This window comes from Alosa pseudoharengus, unplaced genomic scaffold, assembly GCF_046254945.1.
Source record: "Alosa pseudoharengus isolate Yale_2024_CS ecotype anadromous, Long Island Sound unplaced genomic scaffold, YU_APseudo_1.1 YU_APseudo_1.1_scf_10, whole genome shotgun sequence".
In the NCBI taxonomy this organism is placed as follows: domain Eukaryota; kingdom Metazoa; phylum Chordata; class Actinopteri; order Clupeiformes; family Clupeidae; genus Alosa; species Alosa pseudoharengus.
This window is the reverse complement of record NW_027468565.1, coordinates 6,892,941-6,906,128: the sequence shown is the minus strand read 5'-3', so window position 1 is coordinate 6,906,128 and position 13,188 is coordinate 6,892,941. Positions and strand designations below refer to the sequence as shown.

The 13,188-nt window shown below is 41.9% G+C and overlaps 1 non-coding gene across 1 annotated transcript; it reads right to left on the bottom strand.

The window, feature by feature from the left end:
• Window positions 1-8,246: 8,246 nt before the first annotated feature.
• Window positions 8,247-8,317, bottom strand: trnag-ccc (transfer RNA glycine (anticodon CCC)). Its single transcript has one exon. It is a non-coding gene; the product is annotated as a tRNA-Gly (tRNA).
• Between the last annotated feature and the right edge of the window lie 4,871 nt (window positions 8,318-13,188).

Below are 13,188 nucleotides of genomic sequence, written 5' to 3'. Positions count from 1 at the left end.
GCATCAAACTTGGCACAAATATTCTTTGGGAACCACTTTATCTAAAAAGTACATTAGCCACTCAAAAAATCCAATATGGCCGCCATTTTCCAAGATGGCCACCATTGAAAGCCATTATACTTGGTTTTTGACTTGGATTGGGATTGGATAATCACATTTTGATGATCTTGATATCTAAATATAGGTAAAAGGGTCTGGACTTTCCAATTCTACGATAAAAGGCAAAGAATGTGTTAAATTATGAAGATAGATGCAATTAATGGGAAAAATAGCACATTTTAGTACTAATTTCAGCATAATTTTTTTGTTAATAAAACATATGTTGGTTGTTATGTTAATGTTATTATATATATATATATATATATATATATATATATATATATATATATATATATATATATATATAATCATTTCAATACAATAGTGCAGATTGACAGGACATTAGCAGGAAAGAGAGACAGGGCTAGATCAGGAAATGATCACTAGTTTAAACTGAACTTCAGAAGGGGCAGGGGGGCTAAGTAAGTGCATGTGTTTGTTTAAATATATATATATATATATATATATATATATATATATATATATATATTTATTTTACGGCTCTTCACAATCCTAGTAGAACGCTCTATTGACTTGAATGGGATTTCCCAAAGTTCTAGCGGTAAATAAATTCATGTAATTACCGCTGCAAACATATAATTACCGCTGTCAATGGCAACGGGTTTTGTGCTTCTGATACATCTTTAATATCACTACGCAAGGACTGGAACTTCATTCAAACGTGAAAGCAGACGGTTGATCAGCTGTGTTCTAAAGAATGTTTGATTCAAGTTCAGCAGCGTGTGTTGTTGCGAACTGTTTGTTTCTCAGCAAATGCCACGATGAACGGTACCAAATAGGCTAGGTTATGTAGGCTAAAGTGATATCGTGGGGAGTTTATTATTTCGTTTTGGCAAGTAGCCGTATAATAAGCGGGATAATGTATAGAACGCTGATCATTACTGTGAAAATAAGTCCCTTCAGGGCAGAACAAGACCCCTCCGCTGCGCGTCGGGGTCCGGTTCGCCCTGTCGGGACTTATTTTCCCAGTAATGACCAGCGTTCTATACATTATCCCTTACATATATATATATACATGTATATATATATATGTGTGTGTTTACCATGTTTTTCCTTAATAGAACAACAAAGACTAACAGGAAATGTGTGGGAAAGAGAGACAGGGCACCCAGTAACGTCTAGTGATGCCTCTGCTCTGTAGCTAGCCATATCAGAATGTCTGCATTACAAATGAATTTAATCATTGCATTTGCAGGCACACAACGGAGTACACTCAAGACTAATGCGGTAGCATTTACATCTTCCCAGACATTCAATCTTGACACATTCAGTCAATTGTTGACAGCTCTCAGCAATTGGTGGGAGTGTCATCCACACTACTTGCCAAATGTCACCTTCTTTCCCCCAACCCCAGTTGGCAGGACTATCCATATTCATTTGATATATACAGTACTTGCCTGGCCCCAGATACAGACAGCTTGATAGGTTGCACACTTCACATGCTTAGCAAGAGATGCCCTTGTTGGTGGAATGGCATATAGGACCTCTGCTTCCATCCAAACAGGTCAAGTCTTGTTTCATCAACTCCATCAGCAGTGCTGTTCTTGTTGTACATTGCTATGACAAACTTCAAGTGTGTTGAGATCCACATAATCCGTTATTGGTGGGTATTGACTAAGCTTCTCAAAGACAGACACTTCAGGGGACACTTGTCAGGATTGCCAGGCAGTCCATTTGCCTCTGCCACGAAAGGCTAACACAACATCACAACCAGTGAGGTGTCACAAGTTCGGTTTGTTCGCCGCTCACTGGCCTCGAACCCGCCACCTTGACACACACACCGGCATGGGAGACTCAGCGGTTAGAAGCGTTCTTAACTCATTGAGTGCCAAAAACGTAATATTATGTTTTTCCTTGCCATGCGTAGCAATTACGAAACTAGACACTCTAACACACCTTATATGTGATTTTGGGAACTCTGTGATGAATGGAAATGAAATATATGACGATCGAAAACTCATGAAAATGCAAGATCTGGACATTTTTTTAATCTGGACGTTTGATCTTAACTCGGCTTTTGATGGTTGCCGCTTTGTTTCGAATCAGTCACTGATTAGCCTATCAGTGACATGCACGCCAGGTCAAAATCAGGTCATTTATTTTCGTGGGTTTATCACTAAATGGCAGGTCTCGTTAGATCTCTTCCCAGAAACTTTGCAGGCAACACTTCTCAGGTGCTGAAGGGAGAAATGAAAAAGTCGAAGAAAAAGATATTGCAGCAGGTGCGTTTTCGCCAGACAACGCTGGATCAGTCCACCTTTCTACTAAGATAAGATGACTCTGACCACGACAGCTCAAAAACATTACAAGGAGTGACTGAACACCGTGCTGAGGAGGGAGTTCCATCTCCACCACGAGCCGGGCCTAACGGAGTCGCGCTTGCAAGAGGGCACGCCCTTGCCAGAGTGCCGAATATGTCGGTGATAGTGACTCATAAAAGACGCAATATCTCCAATTAGGGATGTCCGATATTGGCTTTTTTGCCGATATCCGTATGCCGATATTGTCCAACTCTCAATTTTTGTTTCCGATATCAGCCGATACCGATGTCGATATGTGGGTTATTTTTCCTCAAAACTAATTTAGGTAACATCACATATCTCCTGGGGCCTGTACTACGAAGGGAGCTTAATCTACCCAGATGTAACCCAGGGTACTTTGTTAAACCAGGGTTGACAAAACCTGGTTATCTTAAGTGGTGTTAATCGGTACTACGACGCTGATTATGAAGTTGATTTGTTGAGCCGGGGTTAACCTGTGCGCGTTCACATAAAAGGGGCGGGTTGCAGCGCAAGTCACCACTTTCAATGATGACGCGTCACCTTATTTTACGGATGAGTACGTCGGCAGTGAGCAAAGCAAGGCTGTTGGAAACGTATTACAGATCGGGTAGCCTAAATGCCTAAAAGTAAAGTTTTATTCCCACATGTTCTTCAAATATGTGTTACGGAGGATTAGTAGCTTACGGAATGTCTGAAATGAGTTGAAATAATTAAATTGCCTAATTTGAGTTCATAGAAAGGCCTACAGATGCAACCCAATTCAGAAGTGGGCATATAGATTACAGTAATAAGGATAATTGAATGTTTAAGTAGCCCCCATTGACTGATTTAGTGTATGCCTAATCCTGTGAACATTTCAGATGCAACACCATTGCGAAACGCACATGGCAGCATGGTGAAAATGAAACACAAAAACATTATTCAGAATAGTAGGTTTATATAGTTATAGCTTGCATTAATATTTCTTAATTATGAAAACATGTAGGCCTAGCTTATAGCCTTCACTTGGCCTCTGTTTTACAGCTAACAAGAAACAGGTGTCTTCGAACACTACTGTAGGAGGAAAGGCACCAGAGTGTTTTACAGTAGCAGAGGAGTTGGCCATCGCAAATAATAGTGGAAGGCCGATTATGGAGGGGGTTGAGGGAGGCATTCGGTCGGATTCTGGTGCTGTGGAAATGTGTAGCCTTTATGTGCAGGGTACAGTAATATGACATTCAATTCAACAAGTTTGTTAAAATGGTGATTTTTATTTATTAGGCCTACACTGTAGGCTATGTCCGATTTATTTTAGGCTATTCTTGCTCAGATGTTCAGCATACTGTAGGCCTATGTCCGATTTATTTTAGGACATACAGTATTCTTGCATCACCGATTGAATACATGAATGTCCACGTACGGGCATTGCTATGAGACGTCTTCCTAGATCATCTGACAAAGATAACGAATTCCCTCGGCTGACAATCTATATCTTCATAGAGAATATCGTCCGGGTAGGCTATATATATTTTCTGGCGGTCTCTAAAACCCCTCGCCCTGCGAAGAGAGTCCCTCACGATTTGCGCTCCAATGTCGTATGGATCATCCAGGTACGCCGACATGTCTCGGGAGAAATTGTTAGTGGAGGGGTGGTACTTATAAAGGGTGTGGTTAACGGAAACCTCGGGTTAACCAAGAACATAACCTGGTCGGAGCAGGTTTGAGATGCAGCGTAAATTGCCATGGCAGCATACCTCGGTTAAAACCTATCCACCTTTCGTAGTACGGGTTAATCGGGAAGTTACGCCACACGTGATCAAGTTACTCTCGAAGTTACCCAGATAAGCCAGAAACCCCGCTTCGTAGTACAGGCCCCTGTTGTGGAATTAACACAACATGCTTAATGTTATTGTGATGCCCCACTGGATGCATTCTTGAACGCAACAAGGGATACCTTCTTATACGTGATTTCTGCAACAATGGTATAGGCTAGCCTACTGAAAACGTTTGGATTTTCTGTTGTTTTCTGCTGTTGGTTAAATAGATAGACACACATATAGGGAAAACACTTGATATTGAATTTATGTGCTACAATGCAGGCCTGTTAAAGGAACACGCCACCCAATGTCAGTAGTAATATATGTTCTTACCTTAACTTTCACGAGTTGAGTCATACCTCTCCCGTGTCCGTACGTGCACTCAAACGCTCTGGTGCGCGGCTGGACTGTGTTAGCATGTTGCTATGCTAGCGGGCTTTGACGGCAACTAAGCGTAGAAGTAATCAAAAACATCCACGTTTTACCGACTTAAATACAGTTGCACGAGTAGTTGATAGAAATGCTACGGCCACGCAACATGAAACGTGGCGATTTTCCAAGCGAATAAACCGGAGAACTACAATGTGTGGCGCAATAGCACTTGGGAGTACTTCGACCTAGCGTAGTAGTATTGTTAACACCTAATTGTAAATCCTATCCACCACAGAGTTTAGAATCCATGCTGGATCGACCCTCAGCCTCTCCCTCCCCTCTGAGCGAGAGAGAGGCACACACACTAGAGATGCGCTGATGGGCTATTATTTCAACCATAACTGCATAGCAAAACTTATCATCCATCAGCCATCCATCAACACCAAAGTTTTTTGACCAATTTTCGAAACGGCACCCGCCCACCATCCGCTGGTTGTTTTAATGTAGGCTATATGGGTGATGCAGCGCTGCTGACGTGAGGCTAGAAAGCCCTTGCCTGTTCTAGGAAGACTGATCCAATGCAGCAAATATATTAAAAGGCTAAAGTCGTACATTGGCTATGTTGTAGCCTATCCCCAGAATATCAGCAGCAAACTCAGTCTCTGTCTCGCAAAACAGTCTCCAAATAAAACGCACATCGGCCTGTTGCCTATACTGCCAGCTTGTGACAATATATCGTCCAAAATGCTTGATTGCATTGCATTCTCCACATTTTTAGCTACATTTTCATGTACCACATCAGCATTTTTGTTCAGTGAATCTTCTGCTGTATTGCCAACAAAATTCCGCGATATCTCCCGCGAGTCACGTCAGGCAGACTGTAGCCTGTCTGTCCGGGATGAGCTGCCCTCTGTTGTAGCTCCTCCCGGCTAGCCTCTGAAGATCACGTTTACGCATAGCGTTTACTTAGTAAGCCAGACTCAGTCCATCTCAAACAAGCCTATTGCAAATCGCAAGTTTAACGTCAGAAGGAGACACTTGAAAATAATTCCAAACCACAGACATAATGTTGAAACAGAGCGAGCAAGTTTGTTACTGCAGCCATCCACGCTTGTTTGTATGCTTCAAGACGCAGCTTGATGAGGTCATCATCTGTGCGCCGGTACTTCAGGAGCGCATAGGCACTAACGCAAGCATTATTTTATCGGTTTTAAGGCAAAAAAAATCCGATGTTAAAACGATATTAACAGATATTACATTTTTATGCTAATATCGGGCCGATAATATCGGTGGGCCGATATTATCGGACATCTCTATCTCCAATATCTTCAATATTTCTAGAAAAAAAACAGGGATTTTGATGAAAACAAGCCACTGTTTAGCTTGGGATTTCTCAGGAACAGAGGCGTGTAGAAATACACGGTTTGCACCCACTGAGAGCTTAAAGTCTCACCTTTCAAACGAGCCATTGTATGTGTTCATAGCTATAACACAGAATATGCTGTGGCTGTACAAAAATCATCAACAATGGTCTAGATTGCTGGCACTCTAGGACAAAGCTTCCGAAAACAGCTTGGCATTCAATGAGTTAAGGTTAGGGCTGTACACGGGCAACTAGCATGTTAGCTCAGTCTGCCTCCGTTACAGAGGGCATGGACAAAAAGCATGCTATCTGACAGACTTACTATGACCAAATTCAATCCACAGCTCCTCTAAGCCTACATCCCGTAGAGTCCCAAAAACACTGAGTGCAATAGCAAGAATATCCGTGTCACAGGCCTTAATTAACACAGATTTCTTCTGTTGCGCATGTAGCTTAGCTGTGTGTGTGGAGCGTTGGTTTTGACTCTAGTGTGAGAAGATCTCTGGACTCCTCCTAAAAAGGGTTGCCCAGGTCCTTTATCACACCAAACAACTTCTGGACCTTGTGTGAAGGATTTCCGAGACTGGTTAGTCTGTTCATGGTGTCAGTTATCTTCACTAGCTACTTTGGCCTGAGATGCAGACTCATACTGAGAAACCAAATAACTAAACTATGGTCCAGATACCATCCATCGCATTAGGGCTGATGGGTTCTCAGTTATCCCAATGGCACCACTATCACCTTTAACAATTGCATTGGCTTGATCAAAAGCCAATCCGGAAAACTCTGTGGGTCTTGTGGACCACAAAGTTCCCTTGCTGAAATTTATTGGCCAACTGAGGATGTGTTTGTTGTAAAGAGACCATGTCTCTAAGGTGTATGGAAAGCCATCTAGCATAGTTGACATTATTGTTTTCAAAGAAGAAGGGGATGATTGCAGACAATGATTGACAATACAAAGTGAAGTTTGCTTCTCTGAAAGACCTGATCAAAGAGAACATCACCAATTGCATTGACATCACAAGCTCCCAGAATTGAAACTGTGCACTCTTCCTCTGCCTCTTCTCACACCAGTCTTCCCAACTTAAAGAATGGCCTTGATCGATTTTCGAGAGAGAGAATAAATGATATTCGAGTGAGAAAGAGGATCAACGATATTCGAGAGTGAGCTTCGATAAATGATTTTCGAGTGCAGTCCAACTATTTCTGGCCGCCATCTTGGAAACTAGCCTTGAAATATATTTTTCTCTTTGCACCATTTATTTTGCATGTTAAAATACATATAAATTGATGCCTAGATCATGTACATACGCCCAGCCATTCAAGTTCTACAGCAAAAACGTTTTTCTTACATTTGATGTGGCGGCCATCTTGAAAAATAGCCGCCATGTTGGATTTTCAGGTGGCTAATGTGCTTTCCTCAAAAAGTAGGTTCTAGTGATTATTTATGCCAATTTTGGTGCTTGCATCACACTACAAGGCTTCGTTCGCCCATCACTACATTACATAGAATGTCATTATCACGTCGTTACATGTTTGTCCTACCGGTGTCCACTGTCGCGTCTTCTTCTGTTTGTAAAGGAGTGAATGTCGCGTTTACACCGTTTAAAAACATGTTGTGACTTCCTGGGTTAACCGGAAGTTTCCCCGTGTTGTAATTAAAATGTAATTATATATTATTTAGCTTTTGGGTACTGTTTGGTTATGCCAAACGTTAGCAATTAAGTTTAAATGTATTCATTTATTTTCTAGTTAGTTAGAATGTGTTTTTTTTGTGCTGTTTTTAGCTTATTTATATTTTTGGCCTGTAAACACCCCTGGTGGTTTTTATTATATTGGTTTGGTCCAATTGGAAGGGGATGTTCAGGCCTTTACATACTGGGGGATTCAGTCTATTGGGGGGAGGATGGGTGAAGAGACGTAAGTCTTGTATGCTTAAACTGAGACATTTATTGACTGCAAATAGTCTTATTGTGACTATTATTGTGACAAAAAATTTCAATTTTTTAAAATAAGGCAAAATTTGGTCTCTGCATTTATCCCAATCCGTGAATTAGTGAAACACACTCAGCACACAGTCAACACACAGTGAGGTGAAGCACACACTAATCCCGGTGCAGTGAGCTGCCTGCAACAACAGCGGCAGGCAGCTCACTGCGCCGGGGAGCCGTGAGGGGTTAGGTGCCTTGCTCAAGGGCACTTCAGCCGTTCCTACTGGTCGGCGTTCGAACCGTCAACCCTTCAGGTTACAAGTCCGAAGCGCTAACCAGTAGGCCACAGCTGCCCAGTCAAAATTCCATCACGTCAAAGGTCTGCACCAGCCGGGAATCGAACCCGGGTCACAAGAATGGGAATCTTGTATGATACCACTACATTACCGGAGTAGTTTTCACTTTCCCTCCCTATAGACAGAGACTTTCTAATGAGACACTGCACTCACAAAATCCTCCATAGAAATGAATGGGGTTAGTTTGTTATACAAATATGGCAGTTGTCCAGCCCATTCCGCGGCCAAAAATCAACATGTGACTACATCGTGCCAATCATCTGATGTGTTGTGAATACATCGTACCAATCATGTGTTGTGATCTCGCTACTGAAGCGAGGTTGGTGTTGTGAAGCCTTGCACAAGTGCAGTTCTGCCTGAAATAGATGCCCGATAAGTGCCCAAAATGCATTGCAATATGGCCGCAGAGTGGAGAGACTTGCCTAAAAGGACTTTGGTAAAGACCTCTGAGGTTCACCTACAAAAAGGTGCCAAAGCTGCCATCTTTGCCCATATAAGGAGATCCGGGTGTTAATTGAAGCTAACTACCTATGGCAAGTTGCATTGCAAGTTAGCTCTGGGGTAGCAAAAATCAAAGTGTGGTGTCTTAACGTACCAGAGATCACAGTATCCACTCGAAGGCAGAGGACAAAAGTGTGTAAAGAAAAATGTTTACATTTTCCGATTTCTTCGTCCCCACAAGAGTTTAACAGGTGCGATAATACAAAATCCCCATGTTATTTTCAAAGGGGACAAATCTCAAGATACTGGATCTCCTTATGGGCAAAGGTGGTAGCTTTTCTGTAGGCGAACTTTAGAGGTCTATTAGCAGAGCAATAAACAGCTGTACATAAAATATTGCAACACTGATAATGCAAAGCCTCCTCTGAACCCAAAAAGCATGGGTTTTCCATCAGGTGTACAGTAGGTTAAGGCCAACTTCCCAGAAATGGGAGGGTTACCTCCCTGAAATTACTTTTTGCAGGTGGAATGTCTAAGACCCTGCTGCACAGAATGTGACAGCATCTGCACTGCGTGTTCCCCAGCCCTTTCTTCTTTCAAAGATCACAGGAACACTGCTGCATGCAAGTGGTTATAGTGGTTAAGTTGTGCTAGAAATGTGCTAGAAAAGGACAGCTGACAGCTCTGAGAATACAAGTTAGATGTAGCTGCAGTAATTATTCTATTGAGAAAAGATCAGTATGCCTTGGCTAAAATCTGTGTTGCATGGTTGCAGTGAAATAAATGTGTGGACAAACAAGGTTTTTTTGTGTTTTGTGATGTGTTTTTTTTTTGCTTCACAGAGTGGTTAAAGTATTGGAGTAACTTAATGACTCATTGTGGTCATAAAAGATCCCATGGCACTTATTGCAAAGAGTAGGGGGTTCCCCGGTGTCCTGGCTAAATCCCCAACCTGGTTCATTCAATCTGGCCCTCTAATCATCCTCCAGTGTAATTGGCTCATTCACTCCCTCAATCTCCACCTCAAGCTGGTGTGTCGTGAGCGTTCTGGATAATGGCAGCTGTGCATCACCAATGTTACACATTGGTGGTGGTTAGTGAGGTTCCCCCTTCACTGTGAAACACTTTGAGTGTTGAGAAAAGCACTATGTAAATGTAACATGTTGTTATATCTACTGACCAGGTAATGTTTCATGATTCTCGCAAGATGTCTCTGTGTCGACGAAACCTATGTAAACTAACAACTATGTTGTTAATGCTTTGTGTGAACTATGTAAACTACATCATTAAGTTAATACATCTTTGAGGAAGCCTTTGAAATGAAGAAGCTGAAAAGAGAGGAACTAATAGCAGAAGTGAGACAACCACACACAAGACTAGTGAAGGTTGCTGTTAGAGGCTTTGTTGCTAAATCAACCACATTCTGTCAGGGAGATGCAGACTACAGGACCCAAACACACAACACAAAGCAGGAGACAGCAAAAAACACTTTATTACAAAAACAATCCAAAACAGCAGGCAGAGACAAAATCCAAAGAGTGGAAACTGGAAAGGGTCATATACAGGTTTCAGACAAACAGGCAGGAGGACAGTCCAAAGAATGTGTGGCAAGAGACTAGGCAAAAACCATGAAACCCTTACAAATCTTACTTACAAAATCCATGACTTGACACAAAACAAGATGGAGATACACTGACAATGAACAAAGAAACAGCAAAAATATACAATAGACCAATTTACTGACAGATAGAAGATAGAAGATTAACAGGATGAGAGAATATGTGAAAACAGAGATGGATGGAAGGGGCTCTATCTTGGCGATCAGAAATGGATAGTCATAGGCGTAAAGTTTATGGACACTGAAGGGGAAATCCGGCCAATTTTAACACGGAGCTCAGTTGAAAAGCCTGATGCTTTTTCTCTACGAAACTCCCCCTCGCTCGGTCTGAAGCTCTTTTCCTTTTCTTTGCGTCTTCTGTCAAGGGTTTTCGCTGCTTCTTCGCCGGCTCTGCCATTATACACACGTTTGCAACAATCTCTAGCGTTTCGTTAGCCTGCCTCTGTGCTGTAAACTGATCCTGCTTCGGTCGGCGGGTAGGATACACCGAACTTGCAAGTGGGATATTCTTCCTACAGGCAGTAGGGGCGGGCGAGAGAGCCTTCATTCGCCCCGTAATGAGTCATTTAACCATATACCGACTTACGAAGATGATTAATTAACACAAAAACGTTGCCTGGTGTCCCTTTAATCAGTTATAGGTGTGTTTTGGGCATAACATACTTTAAACCAATGAGAATGACACCTGTCATTCCCTTTAACAGCAAGTAGCGCAACTTCAAACAGCGCATCGGTATTTTGATAGTCAGCGGTAGCCTGGAGATTCCAGACCCAAATCCGAAAGATTAAGGGTCTGGCCATGACTAATGTAATGGCCCACCTCGAGGGGACAACACTACAACCAATGTTTACTGACTGATTCCGGACTTCGATGTAATTGGATAACAGTACGAGCAAAGTTTACTGACTGATTTGTTGCAGTGCTCGTCGTCATCTGTTTAGCTCGCCTCTGGCCTGCATATATCAGATACACCGATGTGATTTGTTACCCCACGATACAAGGGACATAAGTAATGAGCATCATTACTCATTGCCAGAGTGACTCGCTGAGCAAATTCAAATTGTGCTCCCACGAGAACTCTGGATTTCCAGGGTAAGTCAGCGTAGGGTTGGGGACCCCCTAATTGTATGCGGTTGATCTTAGGCTATTTGGTGCATTGTCACTTTAAGGTAGCTCAGTCTAAGCTTTCTCATAAAAAACCCTTTTACCAGCTCTTGTAAGATATAAGGCTAATCCATAAAATCTAGACTTGTTTGTTTGTGCCACATTGATAACACAATATTAACAATACTATGCATAATATTAAGTTGTACAAGCAGTTATATGTTTCATATATTAAAAGGGGATACCAACAATGACACCTGGAGCCTGCCAGTCTCTCATTCTCTGGTGTGCACTCAAAATGTGTTTCCCAATTAATAAGAGTAAGTAACGTTCAAGCTGCATGATCATCCTTGCATGTGACACAAAGTTGGTGCATTTTGACATCGTAAACATTCTCGAGGAGAGAAAAGCAGTTAGCAGTAAAGTTATTTATTGGCTACATTTTGGTACCCCCTCTGTACCTTGGGGCCCCTGTGCGTGATGCGCGTGGTGAATACAATGTTGAAACATTTCCTACAGTTTCTTACCTATATTTGCCCTGATGCACTCGTTGACGCAGACACACGCACTCACTTTGGACTCCTTTACCTGATGCTGTTATATTAGCCTACAGAGCAACTAGGACATGCACGTGTAACTACAAAGTGGGGTCTGGGTCTGTGGTTGCGCGGCAGTTGCTAGGTAATAATGTAAACTCTATTTTTGCTGACAATAACCAAAAAGCATGCCTTTTATGTCTGTGTACATAGGCTACACGGGATTTGATGTAAACGATAAACACAACCAAGAACAAAACTGTTTGAAATTAGCAGAAATTATAATCAGAAGTTCATTTTCACCAAAAAACCTGGACAATTCGTGCCCTGGGAAATATTATTAATTATCCGGGACAGCCACTCAAAAAAGAGAACAATCCCGGGAAATCCAGTGCATGTGGCAACCCTAAAGCGGAACAGGTATTCCACTAAACCATGCTTAACTAAAACCTGTTTGTGACCAGCAGAGTATAGCCTACATGCATCTGCAGTCGTCTATTATTTGAACTCATAGGCAAAGTGAAACTAACTTCACCGTGCTCTCATAGTCAACGACAAAACAGTTCTACACAGTTAGACTACGTTTACACGAAGCAGGGTATTTTCCTAAACGAATATCTGGCCATCTACGTTTGCAAATAAAACTGCATTTACACGAGACCGTTTTTAAAAAAAAATGTGTTTACACGAACCCGTGTACATACATGCTGTCATGAGCACGCCAAACCACAGTGGCAGTCTAACAATAAGCTCAAGCTCATATTAACCAATCAGAATTCTTCTGTGCTCCTACACATAAAAGAGGAGCTGAATTTGCAAATGCAAACAGACAAAAAGGGTCTGCACCAACATAAACGCGATGGCTATTCTGAGCGCATCCATGATCACCTCAGCCCCAAAATGTGAAGTCGCATGTGAGAACATGTAAATGTAAACATTGGTCGCACATTTGGTGTACTTCTGTCGCATACTGTGACGTTGGCTGCCCAAAACTCCGTTTACCACAGTTTACAACCAAACGCATAAACGAAGTTTTCCAAAAAAATCACTTTGGCTGGAGTTTTTTTGGATAACCGTTTTACGGCTCAAACGTAGGGAAATGTCTTTGTTTATAGAAATACACATGCTCGTGTAAATGGGGTCTTAATTACTTTCACTATTGACTGAGGTTAAGGTTACTATCGAAAACATAGCCTGAAAAAAGCAACACCCCAATAATGTTTGAATGACTGAATAAAAATCCTAAGGATATTTATCCTGAGGAGTTG